The 18479-nt window shown below is 49.7% G+C and overlaps 1 protein-coding gene across 1 annotated transcript in view; it reads left to right on the forward strand.

Moving 5' to 3' along the window:
• The first annotated feature begins 4184 nt into the window (after positions 1–4184).
• The window catches only part of GSN (gelsolin), a 191906-nt gene continuing 177611 nt past the window's right edge, over positions 4185–18479 (forward strand). Inside the window, exon 1 of the mRNA XM_085613684.1 lies at positions 4185–4353. The gene's annotated coding sequence lies outside the window, so the exon portion shown is untranslated. The remainder of the gene's footprint in view (positions 4354–18479) is intronic.

The following is an 18479-nucleotide window of genomic DNA, read 5'->3' on the forward strand; positions in this document are numbered from 1 at the left end:
GCCCATTCCAGTTCCTCTCCCCACTCCCAGCTGTCCAGCTCTCCCCGACCCCTACTTAATGGCAGCTGCGTGCAGCGGGCACGCCGCTGGCGCGCCGGAGGTGCGCCAAGGGCAAGCCCGTCTGCTCCCATCCACGACCAGAACGCGACCAGCGCCAGGAACCCTGGACCTCCGAACCGCCAACGCTACAACCCAGCGACACTCAACACAGGCCGCAACAACAACTGCAAGCTAGCATCACCAGCCGACACCCACGGACCCTTCAGCTGTCACCACTGACGCCACTCCTGGAGCACCGCCAAGACCACAAATCCAGCGCAACCCGCCCGCAAGCACACAACAGAACCGAAGACCCTGCAATGCATCCTCCCCAATGTCCGATCCCTCCACAACACGCCACCGAAATCTGGGACCTCCTCGACAGCACCACCCCGGACATCGCATTCTTCACCAAAACCTGGACCAACACCACCTCAGGACTGAACATCGCCATCGCCATTCCCCAAAGATACAAGATCTCCCAGAAGGACCGCCCCATCTGCCCTGGAGGAGGAATCGCCATCATCCACAAAACCACCATCCGGCTGAACACACTCCCCTACGAGCCCACAGACCTGATGGAACACCTACACTTTAAGATACAGGCCAGCCCTACCACCACCCTCTGGGGGACTCTTATCTACCGACCCCCCGGACCCTGCGGACCATTCGCCAACTCCATCACCGACATCATCTCCCTGCAAGCCATCGTGTCCACCAACTACACCCTGCTGGGAGACCTCAACTTCCACCTCGACAACCAACAAGACCCCAACACCACATTCCTCTTGGACAACCTCCAAAACATAGGACTCCGCCAGATCGTAACCGAACCCACGCACTCAGCAGGACACACCCTCGACCCCCTCTTCACAACAGAAAACTCCATCACTTTCAGTCACACCACCGAACTCCCGTGGACAGACCATCGATGCATCCACTTCACCTTCAGAACACCCACCATCCACAGACACCAGCACCTGCTCCCACGAAAAACTGGACCAAAATCACAGACGACTAGGTCACCTCCTCACTCAGCAACTCCACCCCAACCACCGCTGAAGACGACGACCCCAACACCGCAGCCCTAACTCTGCACAGATGGATCTCCGACAGCGCCAACACCATAACCCCCTCAAGAAGAACAACAACACACACGCCAAGAAAGCCAGATGGTTTACCGCCGAACTTCGAGAGTCCAGATGCACATGCCGCCGCCTCAAAAAGGCCTGGAGGAACTCCAAATCTACAGAAGCCCACAACAACTTCAGAGCCGCCACCAATGCCCACCACCAACTCATCAGAAATACGAGAAAAACAGCTATCAAGGACAGAATCTCCACACACAAGCACAACAGCAAAGAGCTCTTCAGCATCATCAAAGAGTTTGCCCAACCCACCAGCGAATCTACTGACATCCCTCCCTCACAAGAACTCTGCAACAAACTCAGCACCTTCGTCCACCACAAAATCAAGAACATTTACGAAAACTTCGACGACGAATGCCAAGACACTGAACCCTCACCGGCTGCCCCCGACACCCTGAAGCCAACGATCTACATCTGGACAGCCCTCACCACCGAAGACACACTGAAGACGATGAAGTCAATCCAATCTGGGGCCCCCACGGACCCCTGCCCCCACCACATCTTCAACAGAGCCGCGACACCATCGCACCCATGCTTTGACACACACTCAACCGCTCCCTGGCGAACGCCTCCTTTCCCGATGACTGGAAAGACGCTGAGATCAACCCCCTCCTAAAGAAGCCATCGGCAGACCCTACCGACCTCAAAAACTACAGACCCATCTCCCTGCTCCCGTTCCCAGCGAAAGTCATTGAGAAAGCCGTCAACAGCCAACTCGCCACCTTCATCAAAGAGCACAACATCCTCGACTCCTCCCTATCCGGCTTCAGAAAAATCCACTGTACAGAAACCGCCCTCCTCGCCACAATGGACGACATCCGCTCCCTCCTGGACAGAGGAGAGACAGTAGCCCTCATCCTCCTCGACCTTTCAGCCACCTTTGACACTGCACCGTAACACGCAGACTTCACGAAGCAGGGATACGGGACAAGGCCCTTGACTGGATCCGCTCATTCATCTCCGGCAGAACGCAGTGGGTCAGACTCCCTCCTTTCCTCTCGGAGCCTACACCAACCACCTGCAGAGTTCCGGAGTTCCCCAGGGATCCTCCCTCAGCCCGACGGTCTTCAACGTCTACATGGCTCCGCTCACCCCCATCGTCAGAACCCACGGACTCAACATTGTTTCCTACGCAGACGACACCCAACTCATCCTCTCCCTATCCAACGAACCCAACGCAGCCAAACACAACTTTCAAGAAGGCATGGAAGCAGTTGCCAAATGGATGAAAAACAGCTACCTACAACCCAACATGGACAAAACAGAGGTACTCATCATGGGCCCACATCCCGATGCCTGGGACAACACCTGGTGACCCCCCGCCCTCGGAAGCCCGCCCACCCCCACGGACCACGCACACAACCTCCGAGCTCAAAATGGACTGCCAGATCAACTCCATCGCATCCTCCTGCTTCCACACCCTCCGCCTCCTATGTAAGACCTTTAAATGGATCCCCCTCGAGCACAGAAAGCCCGTCACTCACGCCCTCGTCACCAGCAGACTCGACTACGGAAACGCACTCTACGCCGAAATAAACAAAAACCTCACCCGCAAGCTGAAAAACATCCAGAACCCCGCCACAAGACTGGTCCTCAACCTGCCAAGATACTGCCATATTTCCCAGCATCTGCACACACTACACTGGCTCCCCATTGAGGCTAGAATCACCTTCAAGATCCTCACCCAGGCACACAAAGCCCTCCAGAACTCCAGACCAGCATACCTGAACAGCCGACTCGCTTTCCACGCACCCCAAAGGACCCTACGATCAGCCCAGCTCTCCTACGCCATGGTCCCCCATGCCAGAAAGACCAGATCGGGAGGCCGCTCCTTCTCCTTCCTCGCGGACAGAGCCCACCTTAGACAGACTACATCACTCCCAATCTTCACGAGAAACCTCAAAACTTGGCTCTTCAATAGACCTCCTCCTTGATGGACTGGAACCTGCACCCCGCCCTCCTTCCCAGCACCTTGAGACCCTTACGGGCGAGTAGTCGCGCTTAACAAGTACCTGATTGATTGATTGATTTACCTGAAGATGAAAGATCTAAAAATAGTTGCAGAATATGTAGTTTTAGTAACACCTCTGGCCCCACCCTAGCGCACACTGACTCCGCCCCATTGCACTCAGGATCACAGTTACCCAGGGTCGGATTGGTAACACGGGCACTCGGGAAATGGCAGAAGGGCCGGTAGCCGAGTTCCAGCTGTGGGCTGCTTTTTTGGGCAGCCTGGGAGCTGTCTGTGCTGTTAGGATGCCACCAGCGGCCCAGTGGGGGCCTAAGTGGCCTTTCTAGAGGCAGATGGGCGGAGGCATCACTCCCTTTCTCTCGCTGGGCCGGCCCATTAATGCATGCTGATTGAGCGGGGGCAGGGGGCCTGAGCATTGTCTCATGTGCATTCATGTGTGGCTCAACAGTGTGAACTTATCTGTGCATTTTTTCTATCTAAGTGAAGTTAATAAAACATGCCACCACCCCCTTTCTTTTCATAAAACGTTGCTCAAGCAGTGTTTTGCGGAAAGGCAATACGCAAATGTGGGCCACTTTTTTTTGGGTGTGCCTGGGCCGATTTTCGAACCCAGTCCAACCCTGCTTTACCATACTTCTTCCATGCACTTCAATTGCTGCTGCAGGGTCCTATTACTTTGCAGGCTGCATGACACAGTTTAAAGGTACTCAATGTATTTACCTCAAATGTATTATTTTTTTATTTAATGATGCTCAATGTATTGACCTTAAAAGGATGGACGTCTGAGTTGGTCTAGCGGGGTTCCAATCTCTAGTCTGCAGAAGCCAGAGGAGAGCGTTGAACTCCCTGTGCCATTCTGCTCAGGTTGAGTGGTTCTAATCCTGGAATTCTTGAACTCGCACACGTCGAGCCCTGCAACCAGACCCTCATTGCTGTCCTGTGAGCTAACGCTTGGTAGCCACTGGGCATGCCTCTGAAATGCCTGACATCTGGCCCCCTTGGGCGTGGGAGTCTCCCGCACTGCTGCCTTGGAGGCCTCCTGCCGAGCCAGAACATACATACTTTAGTAGGCTGTGGCGTTGATGTCTCTATTCTGCAAACATACTGCACATGCTACCGTGTTCGGCAGGCCCGCTGTTCGAGAGGTTCAAAGGGCCGTGACTGCGATCACATGACTCACAGGATCCTTGGCTGGTAAAGTACCCAGATTGCACCGCTTCCATATCTGTTTACAAACTTTTTCATCAAAATGCTCATGTTGTCGTGGTAGAAAGTTTGTCGTGATAGTTTCTACATCAAAAATAGCAGTCAAAAATTTAAAAATAAAGTTCGTATGAATATGCAGGTCAGCGAGTTTAGAATAGTGTTAAAAAACACAGCGTGGACCCGATACAATAATCCCAAAAATGTCAAAGGTTCACATCGTGAATTAAAATAGATACAACGTACAATTCATTCTAATTTACGATGATTTATCAAAAATGATTCTGTGCAGCCACCGAACTGAGGAAAGATATCCCAGTGCAGAGGGGCTAGTAATATATTTATTTGTTCACTTAGTCGAGTGGTCAAGGGGATTTATTTATTTAGCTATGAGAAATACTAACAGATCTATGATCTTTGGACGATATTTATGATATACGTCATGGCTGGGCTTTGCCCAGGTAACGAAAAGCTGCAAATATATGCATTTGTTCTACCTGCATGGGTGACTAAACGTCTGTTGGTTTGTGAGCATGAGTCATCACTCATACATAGATGTCTCTTGGGTGTTGAAAATCGTGTGATGACGTCTATATGTGTGATGTATGTCTGCCTGTATATTGCTGCCTGTGATTATTTTTGTGTTTGTAAATGTACTGTGTGAAAGTATCTCTATTTGTGTGTGTGTGTGTGTGTGTGTGTGTGTGTGTGGTCTTCTGTGCTGTTTGTGAACATGCTGTTGGTCTGCTCGAAACTTCGAATGGCTGCGGTCTCAGTCTGTGTGCATGTGTGCTGGTGTGTGTGTGTGCATTGATGCTCTGTCTGCATGTGTCCATGTGTGTGCAGTCTATGTGTGATTTGAGCATGCCCGTGCTGTGGCTCTGTGCGCGTGCACTATAGGCCAGACACTCTTTTATCAATGACTGTTGAGAGCGGATGTCTTTCCATCCACGTCAGACACCGAGGGCTCGGTTTTTGTGCGCGGTATTAGAAAAAAACCGCGCCCCCTGACAATTGCTGCCGCTGCAGCTGCTGGGATCTGCCTTTTCAGCAGGTTTGTGGGCGTTGCCGGGGGATCTGGTGTTGCGGTATCGACAGATTGTCTGCTGTTTAGATGACGGGCGTAAAACAATGCCTGCGCTGTGGGTGTTGTACAGTTTCAGGCGCAGATGCCAGGCCCAGCTTCTGCCGCCCCTCACCCTTGTGTCCACCAATGTCTAAGAAAAAGAATATGAGCGTCCATAATTCTGATATAAAGCCATAACACGGCCAATGCCTCGGAGTTCGAGACGAGTTCTGTACTGTAGTGAATGGCAAATTACTCATATGGTTCAAACCAATATATCCCCTCTTTTCATTAACCCAGAGACTGCATTGTCGCCCCCTCCTGCACAGGCTACAGCAAGAGATGTGCCCTGTGGTGCTCTGCCGTCAACGCATGCCAGGGTAGGTTTTTTGTGCACCTGGCATAAGTCTGAGCGAGGGCGGGGCCCAGTCCTGCCGAACTGTGCAGGGTTTCTCATTTTGTCCCATTGCGTAGAACCTGTGATAAAGGGCTTGTTCCAGAGTGAATTCTCTTGCATGGGTGGATTTCCAGAGCTCTACATCCCTGCACACGCACAGAGTCAGATTCAGGAAGGAACTGGAGAACCAGAGGCGTAGCTAGAGCTGGTGGCGCCCGGGGCTATCCCTCAGATTGCCGCCCATGGCATCCGCAGCCCTGTGATTGTGTGAGCTTAAGTCTCGGACTTGAATTTTGAATCTCACCTCAAGGTCAAATTTCGGGCCCAAATATTTCTCACATGTATCATTGGAATGCTAGTTTTTCCTTGGTCTATTAACTAGTGCAAGTAGTGTTAACTATCTGAACTCGCAGTTGTAGAGGGCTGCGCACAGCACCCCGAGTATTTGCAATTTTCTGTTGAGTGTTTCTTTTAATTTGATTATTCAGTTTTCCATCAACGAAAAATACAGAGAACTAACATTGCAGCATAGTTACAGTTGCCACAGACAGTTTCATTTAGGTATGTGTGGTGGGTGCAGAGTCTAGACAGGGGAGCCCAATGTGTACTCTCAACTTCGTGAGGAAAAGAAGAAAGAACAAAAACCCTTCCTCTGTCGTACACGTTACTTTTACACAATGTGCATGTGTGTGGCCAACAGGGAGGGGGGCGGGGACAATTTTCAGACCCAAGTCTGATGCAACGCCTGTTCAAAGGGACTATAGTCAGGTCCAGTCAGATCCGACAAGTGTTCACTGTTGGGTGAAACTTGTGAGTCCAATGCTTCCCCCTGCTCACGCTCCGCACTTGTATCAGTGTCTCCCAATGTTATTGAGTCATAATGTACACTGCTATGTTAACATGGTTTACCAAGGGTTCCAGGCATGACAATGATGAATAATTCAACCATGTGAATCTATGAAAGATCTAGTATTAGAGAAGACATGTTTAATATTTTTACATTTCAACCCTATATAATCTCCAATTGCAAGCTCGCCGATTTAAAATCCATATAACATTTACTAACTCTGCATCAAGTTCTGCTTTTATAAATATCTCAATTCATCCTAAACAGGCAAATAAGCAACTATATTCTCTGTGTCTGATGCAGGATGTGTGTCACACTTCTTGCCAATGTTTTTTACTAGAAACATTAGCCAGGATTTCATTACTGCTCTATTAGACAGTTAGTTTACGATCATTCTTTGTCAATTGGAAAAAATCTAGCAACAGAGGCATATGTTTGATAAAGAAAACTTCAAAGTAACATCATTACACAGCTCTTCCCAGTTTATTTCTCTTCGGTGTTCTATCTGGTGTCTATATCCTATTCAGAGGAAACTTATTTCATATTGAATAGCCTTGATTAGTGTTGTTTTTTTAAGGTCAGAAATCATTTTTAGAGGTGGCATTCCACTTTTTTTGATTTGGCTAAGAAATTAGGAATTTGATTTTCACTTGTGTAGAGCACTAGAGACAGTATTTTTTGTGAGAGCACCTTTAAAAGAAATAAAAAGTCTCTATTATGTAAAGTTTTTAAAAACTGCAAAATACCACGGCCAACATCCTTTTCCTTAGCTAAGTGACATTGGGCATGAGAGGACTAAGGAAAGGTATTGGTTATTGTAATTCGTAGATATTGATAGCTCTCAGGGCTTTAAGTGGGCCGGGTCTCACCGGTGCCGAGCACTGGCAGTTTTTTAAAGGGGACCTCGAAAGGGGTCTCTATCGGGCTCTGGTTTGTGCCCTGGCAAAAGCACGCAATTCTCACTTGTGGAGAAGTTACGGCAAAACGTCATGCCAGGTGAGCATTGTAGGGGAAGGGAAATCCTTTAGAGAGTCATTTTCTCTCTGGATTTCCCTTCTCTTTTTGAAACTCAGGAGCATCAGCATTGTTGTGGTGTCACCAGGGCTTTAAGTGTAAGATTTTTCAATATTATATACAAGCCATAGTTGCTGCTTATTTATCTTATGCAACTAACAACCATTGACAAAGCCAATAGTCCTGACTTGTAGGTATGAGGTTACTTGTTGTATCATATATCTGAATACAATGACAGAAACAGTAAAATACAAGTCCAGCAGCACACTATGCTAAACACAGGTTTTTAGCTTACTTGTGTTTTAAGCCACGCCCTTAATTACACTGGCCACGCCCCTTCGAGAGACCTCCCTCCCCCCAGTTTTTTCATCTTTCATCCCATTTACAGCCCTGATAAGCTCTTACGCACCTATGAAGTTTATTGTTTATCTGCCGGCAATGAGAATGTAGGTCTTCTGCTCCAATGACGATTACTTGGTTTAACTTTTGTATCAAATTATTTCTTAGGCATAATTAGCTAATGCAGTTAACTGCTGCTGCAACTCACTAAGGGGGAGATCTAATAACGCAAAATCACCGATTAGTCGCTTACATTAAAACCGACATGTGAACGTCCCTTAACTTTGGGGTGAGTGACTATGATCGGGAGAGCAACTTAAGTAAAGCAGGTCCCCCTATTAGGGCAGGTGCAATGTGGAAATTACACCGGGGCGTGGGCATGGAAGTCACGGCTCACCTGAAACAACTTGACTATTCTGAATCACCCGACGCGAACTGCCATAAGCAGAAAATCATTCCGATGCCTGCAGCAAAATCCTTGTGCTGCTTGTGCTGGAAAAGAGGCGAGCGCGTGGTGGTGGAGCACGTGACGTCACTGCCGCGCTACTTTTCAGCGCAACGCAAGGGCTGACCAAATATTATGCCCAGGGCCGTCATTGGTAGCGCTTTTGCGCGCTACAAGATTGACGGCCCTGGGACGGGACCCACAGCTCCCACAAACAGGGTACGTTGCACGGCAGCATTATTTTCAAATCAGGTGCGCAGCGCGCTTGCTCTTCACACGGGCTGCGCGCGGGCCCCTGTGCCGGCGGCCTTTATAATTTATTTGGGGACAGATACTGACACTACTGTAGTGTCAGTGAGTGTCCCCAAATAAATTATAAAGGCTGCTGCTATGGGCTGCCACCCCCAAAATTGTGCTGCCTGGGGCGAACCGCCCCCACCGCCCCCCCTCGCTACGCCACTGTGAAGAACCTACTCTTGAGGCCATCCAACTGGAAGCCTGTCAGTCATGAGCCCCAGACAGTAACCCTCCCTGTCCTGCTGGTATGCATCATTCATCCCATCACCTTTGTATGGCACTCCTATTATACACAGCACACTAGTACACAATGGAGGTCACCACTGTGTAGTTATAGTTAGGACCATGTTTACATTGGAAGTAGACTTTTGGTTTGCTAATAACTTTAGGGAGAGGATGTAGCCTTACGGTTAGAGCAGTCGACCTCGAAGCTGGGGAACCGGGTTTGAGTCTCGGCAACGACGCTCAACATCCTGTTATTCTGGGCAAATCACTTAATCTCCCTGTGCCTAACAAAAATGAATGTGTCCTCATGTAACGAAACTGGTGCTTATGTAAAGCGCTCTGATACCTGATGTCTCGGGTCTAGAGTTCGCCCTATATAAAACTCTGGGGGGAAAAAAAAAAAACTTTGGTGCAGTTTGACGAATCTTCATAAAGTTTTCCACAACAAAATGTCATCCAACTCATCTCCTTCCAGGAAAGTTTCATGGTGATCTGTCAAGTGGGGTCGAGAAAAAGGGGGGTCCCAAAACACATATTCCCCATGCAATCCCAATCGGGAATTTTAGACACAACTACAGCCAAATCGACTGAGCGGAATTACAACTTTGTATATTTCACACCACAATGGATCTGTGGCAGATCTATGATGGAGCCGCAAATCCAGACGCTCCACCAAGGGTTGTAATTGGCTGGCCGCAACGCGAAGGATAATTTGCCAGGTGAGTGGAAGGTAGTGTTCCGTGCAGTGTGCATAATATGACTGCTCCATTTCTATAGCTACCACTGCCTCTAAAGTATCCATATTTCACATCATTAAGCTACGCACTGGTGTCCAGTGACATTTTGGACTCGTCCTCTGAAAACCAGCCAACACATGGTAATTTTATACAGCATCATTTTGTCTTGTTTGTGATATACTATTACAAATAGGAAACCAGTGAGCGGCGCAATCCTAAAATTTTGCATTTTGAATGACTCCGGCCACGCCTCCCAGGGAGATTCATATCCATAAGCAGAAGTAAGCCTCTTTGCAGTCATTGCCCAACCTGTCACTACAACTCGTTTCCGTAATGTCACAGGGAAACGGATATAAGTGCATTAAAACAAACAATGAAATGATGTTGAAGTCAGCCCACTTTTCATGCAGGAAGGTACGAATGAGATGATTTGCGTAAGGAACTTGGAGCTGCATGAAAAGTATAAATATGTAGATCCCTATGCTATCCCTACTAGTAATGTGCTATGTCCTCTAGTGGTCAGACAACACATTTGGCAAAACTTTTCAATTGTAAACATGGGATCTATCTGAAAATAAGAATATAGCTTCCCACCCTTTTTAAAAATCTACTTCAATGCACCAAGATCAGGGCTTTAAGTGTGGTGGTCCTGGGGGTATCCTGAGCGGGGCAGGAGAGGTAAGGGCAGAGCGCGGTCTCGTGCTCTACTGCCAAGGATTACCAGCTTCTAGACATTTTTTCAAGCCCAGATAAATAAAAGTAAGTATTTGACAAAGAGTTTTTAGTTCACATTTCCAATGGAGCAGTATAGGTATTTCACAGTATCATAATTACAGAATTAAAGCATTTTTACTAATATTTACCACAAAGTAATTGTTTTTCCACATTCAGCTTCTGCAGCTAACAACCATTGATAACGCCAATAGTCTGAGCTTGTTTTAAGAGCATGCCAGTTGTTCTAGTACAGGGGTACTCTCAGGGCACAAGTCCTAAAAAAAGAAGTGGGGGGACGCTGTCACCGGAAGTGACGTCACGATAGGAATCTCCTGGGTATTCGTATGCCTTTAGATGAAAGGTGGTCTGCACCCTACCTCGCGGAGGCTGCGTTTAATCCCCCCGCAGTGAATGCAGGTAGACAGACGTTCTGAATGAGCTCTGATCTCGCTCCAGAGAGGCCAAAGAGTGAAGTCCAGCTTTTGGGCAGGGGGGACGGCGTCCACCCGGTAAAAACCTGGTAAAATAAGTGGGGGGACGCCGTCCACCCGCGTGGTACCCCGACTCGAGCCCTGGGTACTCTCAAACTTTCTGTCGGGGGCCAAAATTACAGTGTGGTTAGTGACCGAGGGCCGCACTGGTAGGGGTGGAGTCAGTGGGGGCGGGATCAGTGGGGGGCGGAGCTACAGTAAAAAAACAAAACCTTACAATAAACTAAAGATAAGCTATCGCTGGGCCCATGTTTGTTTGCCTTTGGCCTTTCCAACCAACATGCTACCTTTCTGGACTGACTTTGCTCGGTGCAATCTAAGCGTCTATATGTGTAAATCCTTTGGGCAGTTTATGCTGTTCGCATTCCTTTGCACGTTTGTTTATAAATTAAAAATGAACAGCATAAATAGCAGGGCTCGTTTATGGCTGAAGGAATTCTTTGCATAACACTACATTGCGTCAGTAATGAGCTTGAACCCAGACTGACCTCTCCTCCTTCGAAGCAGCACGCAAGCAAGCTAGGATTTATTGCAAGAGACTGACTCGCACCCCCTGGCCCGTCTTAGTACAATGATTGCATGTCAGCTTCACGTCAGTGTCCAGTTTGAAGAGCAGTTTTCAGTGCACGGCCTCTCCCGACACCACTGTAGTTCATGAAACTGTTGCACATACATGTTAAAGTCAAACTCCGTCTGCACACATGCATAAGCATCATTAAAATGGTGGTAAACTGAAAACCAGGACAGCACCGTCTTGTGAATTCATCACTGACAAACATACCTGTGCAGGCGAAGATTTTCCGGGCTGCTGTGAAGGTTCTCCGGGGCTGCAGGCTGGAAGGATGTCGTAAACAGGGACACAGGAAGCTCACCAAAAGGTCCTTTAAAAGTCAGCTGTAACTAGCGCTAGTTACAGCTGACTTTTAAAGGGCCTGAGCTTCGCGCCCGGGTCCGTGTCCATGTGTGACGTCAGAGGCAGGCAGGCCAATGAGAGGCAAGCAGTCTGCAGAGACGATGGCCTCAGGAGGAAACGTTGTGAATACGTATTCAAGCGTATTCGCAACGTTTGCTCCTGCGGCCATCTTCCCTGTTTAGGAACTGCGGGCGGCAGAGTGTAATCCAGGGTTACTCATACACTACACTGTAATCGGTCCGCGGGCCGCCAATGAAGGCCCGGCGGGCCGCCAGCGGCCCGCGGGCCGTACTATGAGTAACCCTGTTCTAGTATATGTCGAGATGCAAAAACAGAAAAATAGCAGCAAAATAAAAGTCAGGCAGTGGAGATTGTTATCTTACATGTTTAAGCCACGCCCTTTATTACATAGGTTACGCCCCTTTGAGAGACCCCCCCCCCATTAGTTCAACCCAATTAAAGCCCTTAATATAATCAAAGACTTTATTAAATACTTGTTTTCAGATTTTAAAAATATAGAAAGTATAAAGCACCAGAGAGAACAAATATTCAGAGGATGAGATGGGGAAAGGGAATTGTGGACACACCTGTGGCCTTATATCATAAACTCTGCACCCAGACGTGAGAATTTCTTTTACATTTCTTTTGGTGTGCTTAGACCGATTTGTGCAAATAAAGCAATTGAAGACTACATCCTCCAGAATGCACTGGTCTGTTGATTGAAAGCCCAGGATTAAAAACAGTGTGGCGCTTCTAGTATTAAATTAAAATATCATAGGTCATTTATAGTATACAGGACAATAGAATGGTCTGAAGGTATTGTAATTGCCCAAATAAGTTGTACCAATTCAACAACCTCAAAAGGCTGAATCACTCTGAATGGGATTTAAACATGTGACTAGCAGGACACAGATCATTGCAGCAGGAGCTCAACCTGCTTGTCTACCCTGTTGACTTTTACAGCTCAGCTAAGTCTCTAAGCACGAAGAGTGTGAAATAAAGAAATGAATTTCAATGGTCTTTGTGTGCTGATCTATGGTGCCAGAGGGAGGTAGAGAAAGATACAGAGAAGCAGAGAGTGAGACACAGTAACAATTGGATTCTGGCTTCGAGAGGTAACCAGTTGAGGGCCTGAAGGTCTGGGGAGATGTGAGAATTTCTTTTGGAGCCTGTGATGAGTCTAGCGAATGAGTTGATTGAGGCTCTAAGGGGGGCTGTCGTAAATTTGGGAAGGCCGCAGAGAGCGGCACTCCCATAGTCCACTCTGGGAATTACAAGAGACTGAACTGCCTGTCATTTGCGGGTATGAAGGGTTTCAATCTTCTCAGAGTATTCATCTGAAAATGTGCTCCTTTCGTTGCGGTGCTGATGTGATTCTGCATATTAAGCTTATTATCCAAAGTTATTCCTAGTGATTTTACAGAGTCTATAATTCGAGGTTGGCTGTCGAGTGCAGTTAGGGGCTTCATCCACTCGCAGATGGTGGTTGTTTGGCTGGGGGGGGGGGGCGATTAGGAGGAATTCTGTTTTGAGTGGTTTTTGGCGAGCCAGGTTTGTGTTTTCTGTAGCGTCGAATTAAGGGACTTGATGTCTTCAAGCGAGTGGACCTTAATGTAGAGTTGTGTGTCGTCTGCGGCCATGTGATATTGGACATTTGAGGAGTTGAGAAGCACAGTGAGTGGTTCCATTAAACAGATTGAGGAGTGTCGGAGAGAAGAAAGAAGCCTCGGGTACTCCTAGAGTGACAGGGGTGGGGGTGGATAAAGATTGATTAATCTTGACCCTTTGTGTTCTGTTTTGGAGAAAGGAAGTGAACCAATTTAGAACTGTTCCAGAGAGTCCCATTCTATGTTTCAGGAGGTCTTGTAGGTTTTCGTGTTTGAGGGTATCAAAGGCCGAGGATAGGTCGAGCAGGATTAGCAAACAAGCTTTGTTTTCGTCCAATATTTGTAATGCGTCATCTATAATGTGGGTCATGGCTGATTCGGTGCTGTGCCCGGTCCAAAAACCAGATTGGAATTAATCGAGCAAGTTGAAGTGGTCTATGTGGTTGCTAATGTGATTGTGGACACATTTTTCTAATAGTTTGGCCAGGGTAGGGATGATGGATATAGGTCGATTGTTATTCAGGTCAGACGGGTCCACCGAAGGTTTCTTCAGGATGGGGGGGTAACCTGTCCAGCTTTGAGGATATCTGGGATGGCTCCTTGGAGAAGGGAAGTGTTTATGATCCTAGTCTATAGAGGCACTAACATTGGAATGAAGTCTTTTAGGTGGGCTGCTGGGAGAGAGTCAATAAAGTGATTGGAGGGATTTAGAGTCAGGATATTTTCTTCGCTGTAGAGGTTGAAGGTGACCCAGGAGGCATTGTTTTTGAGGTCATGCTTTGCGGGTGTAGCCGCGAGGGCTGCCAGGAGGGCCTAAGGGACCACAGAACACCGTGGTGTGCAGTACATGATTTATTGGTGTTCACAAAAGAACGTGGAGCGTTGGGGCTTTATAGGTACAACGTCCAAGGGAAAAGTAAAATAAAACAACACAAAGGATGTAGGATATGACTTCTCTCCTCAATGTCCAGGGTCTGGTCCTTTGGATCCGGAGTCCTCTACATTCCTCTCTCGTTATGCGGTGGGCAGGGGAGGAAAAGAAAGAAAACAGGTCGGGGTCAATAGCCGTCCTTGAGGTATATGTTTGGTCTATGCTGCCGTCACCTGTGCATACGTGCAGGAGGGGTTGTGCGGGATGTAGGCTTTTAATTTAACCTCACCCAAGTGCCCTACCTCCCCGTGCCTTCCCACCACCCCCACCAGAACGTTCCCCTGGGGGTACTCGCCTTAAGCCACGGCCCGTCTCCAGGGCTGTGGCGTTGGGACCCGGGGCGTCTTCTCCCTCTCTCAGCCCGCCGGGTTTGGACGCAGTGTACAGTGTACTTCGCTGACTCCTTCTTCTCCGCTCCTCTTCGCCTTCGCCTTCTCCAGCCTTTCGGCCTTCGCCGTTCTCCGTCTTTCTGTTCTCTTTTGTGTGGCGCTCTTCCGCTTTCGTCAGCGGCTCCTCCCTCCTTGCTTGGGCAGACACTAGACTGATGCCTGCTTCCGGTATTGACGGATGTGGCCCGTTCGTCTCTCACTTCCGGTCCGCCGCGGTGCTGTCCTCCTCACAGTGGGATAAGTAAGCGAGGTCGTCAGCGAGGTCAATGAGGTGAGCATGTGTGGGTCAGTATGGGATTGAGGATCGCTAAGAAGCTCAATCTTTCTGTTATCAGTCTTGGTTGTCAAAAAGGAGGCAAATTCCTCACAATTGGTAGATATCAGGTAAATCCCTGTTGCACCATCCTTCGTGCAACTTGCTCTGGATTATTCCCTAGTCACTGGTGGCCACATCCAGGGAATGCAAACTATTAGGCTTACTCAAGATTTCTCTCTTTCACACTTATAGGAATTAGTCAAAAGTGTCTATGGTGCTGCAGCACAGTTATCAGCAAGTACCCGGGGCCCCAAGGTCAGAAGGCAGTCTTATCCGCTTCTGCGGTATGGCAGTGTTCAGCGGTGCAGCGAGTGCCCTGTGCTTGCAAGTCAGGCCTCCCGCGATGGAGGCGGCAGCACTAGATTGTGCAGGCTCTTTCTGTCAAGGAGAGCTGTAAGATGGTTTCCAGTGACACAAGCTGTTCTCGCTAGGGGGACTCAAGAAGGTAAGTTGCTCTTCCCTAAAGCAGGTGAGGTGGTGCTGGTGTGATATTCCAGCTCCCAAACGGAGCTCCAACAAGGGTGCATCATCCTCAGTGGCATCCCAGTGAACCTAAGGGAATTTGTTAGGTTCAGATCTCAGTAGGTGGCTCGACCTGCTGGTTACAGTAGTTCTTTTTGGGTCTGGGCGATGACCTGAACCCTATGCCAAAGTGGTACTTTGCCTCTCCTGGCATGCAGGTTTGCTGCGGTAATTACGATCATGGCGCTGACTCTCCTTACATGATAACCCTCACTACGGTGGCCGCTCTTGGCAAATGGAGGTCGCCGGTTTCAGCAGTCACAAGTCCTGTGCACCTGGCCAACTCAGTTCATCTGTGACACACTCTGGCATACGGGGTTACTGCAGTGCGGGGTGCGGCTTCGTAGGTCCTGCCCAGTGCTTCCGATACAGCTCGGAATAATGCGGCCCTTTCCTGGCACACAAGGGTTGCAGAGCCGATAATGTACACGGGCAACAGCCCGATCAAGGAATCCTTATACAGGGCTCCCCACTGGACCTTGTTCCCTCCAATGTTCTCCTCTCCCTCACAAGACACACTGGTCTTGGCAAGCAGGGAAGCATCGGTGCTCCAGACTCCAGGGTAGGTGATCTTAGAGTCCTGGGTGTTGTCCCTTCACCCAGCAGGAAGACTAGCAGGCCTCGGCCCCCAGTCCTGGTTAGAGGCAGAAGTCCTGCAGGACTTCCCATTCTCACACAGCCCGTCTGAAATGAGAGAGGGTCCTGTGGGACTTGGCCCATGTGAATCAATCAATCAATCAATCAAAGAATTTGTATAGCGCGCTACTCACCCGGAGGGTCTCAAGGTGCTTGGGGGAGGGGGGTCCGCTACTGTTCGAACAGCCAGGTCTTGAGTTGCTTCCTGAAGGAGAGGTGGTCTTGGGTCAGGCGGAGGTGGATGGGGAGGGAGTTCCACGTTTTGGCAGCCAGGTAGGAGAAGGATCTTCCTCCCATGGTGGCTCTTCGGATGTGGGGAACGGCGGCGAGGGCGTGGCTGGTAGAGCGTAGCTGGCGGGTGGGAGTGTAGAAGGTCAGGCGGTCGTTGAGGTATCTGGGGCCTTGGTTGTGGAGAGCTTTGTGTGCGTGGGTGAGGAGTCGGAACGTGATTCTCTTGTTTACGGGGAGCCAGTGCAGGTCTCTCAGGTGTCCGGAGATGTGGCTGTGTCGGGGGATGTCCAGGATGAGTCGTGCTGAGGCGTTCTGAATGCGCTGGAGCCTTTTCTGAAGTTTGGTGGTGGTTCCGGCGTAGAGGGTGTTTCCGTAGTCCAGACAGCTGGTGACTAGTGCCTGGGTGACCGTCTTCCTGGTTTCTGTGGGGAGCCACCGGAAGATCTTGCGTAGCATGCGTAGAATGTTGAAGCATGACGAGGAGACGGCGTTGACTTGTCTGGTCATCGAGAGGGAGGAGTCTAGGATGAAGCCTAGGTTGCGTGCGTGGTCCATCGGTTTGGGTGCGCTGCCCAGGGCAGGGGGCCACCAGGAGTCAACCCAGGCAGAGGGTGATGATCCCAGGATGAGGACTTCCGTCTTATCTGAGTTCAGTTTCAGGCGGCTGTTCGTCATCCACTCGGCTACGTCTTTCATCCCTTCGTGTAGGTTGGTTCTGGTGGTGGCGGGGTCGTTGGTGAGGGAGAGGATCAGCTGAGTGTTGTCGGCGTAGGAGATGATGTTGAGGTTGTGTTGGCGTGCGATGGCCGCGAGGGGGCTCATGTAGACGTTGAAGAGGGTGGGGCTGAGCGATGATCCTTGTGGTACGCCGCAGATGACTTTGGTGGCCTCGGATCTGAACGGGGGGAGGCGGACTCTCTGTGTTCTTCCGGCGAGGAAGGAGGTGATCTACTCCAATGCTTTCTCCTGGATTCCGATGTCGAAGAGGCGCTGCACTAGGGTGCGGTGGCAGACAGTGTCAAACGCTGCGGAGAGGTCCAGGAGGATGAGTGCCGATGTTTCCCCGTTGTCGAGCAGGGCTCGGATGTTGTCAGTGGCTGCGGTGAGGGCGGTCTCGGTGCTGTGGTTGGCTCTGAAACCGGACTGTGAGTGGTCGAGGGATCCATTCGTCTCGAGGAAGGCGGCCAGCTGTCTGTTGACGGTCTTCTCGATGACTTTGGCAGGGAAAGGGAGGAGCGAGATGGGACGGTAGTTTTTGAGGTCGTTGGGGTCCGCTGATGGTTTCTTCAGTAGGGCGCTGAGTTCGGCGTGCTTCCAGCTCTCTGGGAAGGTGGCAGTGTCGAAGGAGGTGTTGATGATGTCTCGGAGGTGGGGTGCGATGATGGAGTCGGCCTTGTTGAAGACGTGGTGAGGGCAGGGGTCGGTTGGTGATCCGGAGTGAATGGTGTTCATCGTGCGGATGGTGTCTTCGGTGCTGACTGGGGTCCAGGCGCGGATGGTGGTGGTGGGGGGCGTTGGTGTGGTCGTAGGGTGCTTCGGCTGTGTGCTGAAACCGTTGTGTATGTCTGCGATCTTGCTGTGGAAGAACGAGGCGAGCGAGTTGCAGAAAAGGCATACTTCCCATCTATAGAGGTCGGTCTGCCCAGAGATTTTCTAGAGTTTGCTAGTGACCCCAGCCCAAAAACTGCTAACGATCGGGCATGACCAAATCATGTGCTGTAGTCCGGCTCCAGTGTGGTGGCAGTGGGGAGAGGAGGAGTTGGCTCCCGGAAAGAAGGTGTTTATTTTCTCCTGGGTCATAGAAGCCTGATGTAATACATAAATGTGTGTTAATTCAAATGGGCAATCCTGGTCACCAGTGATGCGTAGGCAAGTACCCGCTTCTTTTCTGCATCGTGGAGCGCTCTCCAGCTGTTTCCCATGCAGCTCGCAATGTAGCGAGGGGTGCTGACTTTGGAGCTGGGCTACGAGGATTGAGTCTCAGTGTGGGCTCTACATCC

The sequence above is a fragment of the Triturus cristatus genome, chromosome 1_2, assembly GCF_964204655.1.
Source record: "Triturus cristatus chromosome 1_2, aTriCri1.1, whole genome shotgun sequence".
In the NCBI taxonomy this organism is placed as follows: Eukaryota; Metazoa; Chordata; class Amphibia; order Caudata; family Salamandridae; genus Triturus; species Triturus cristatus.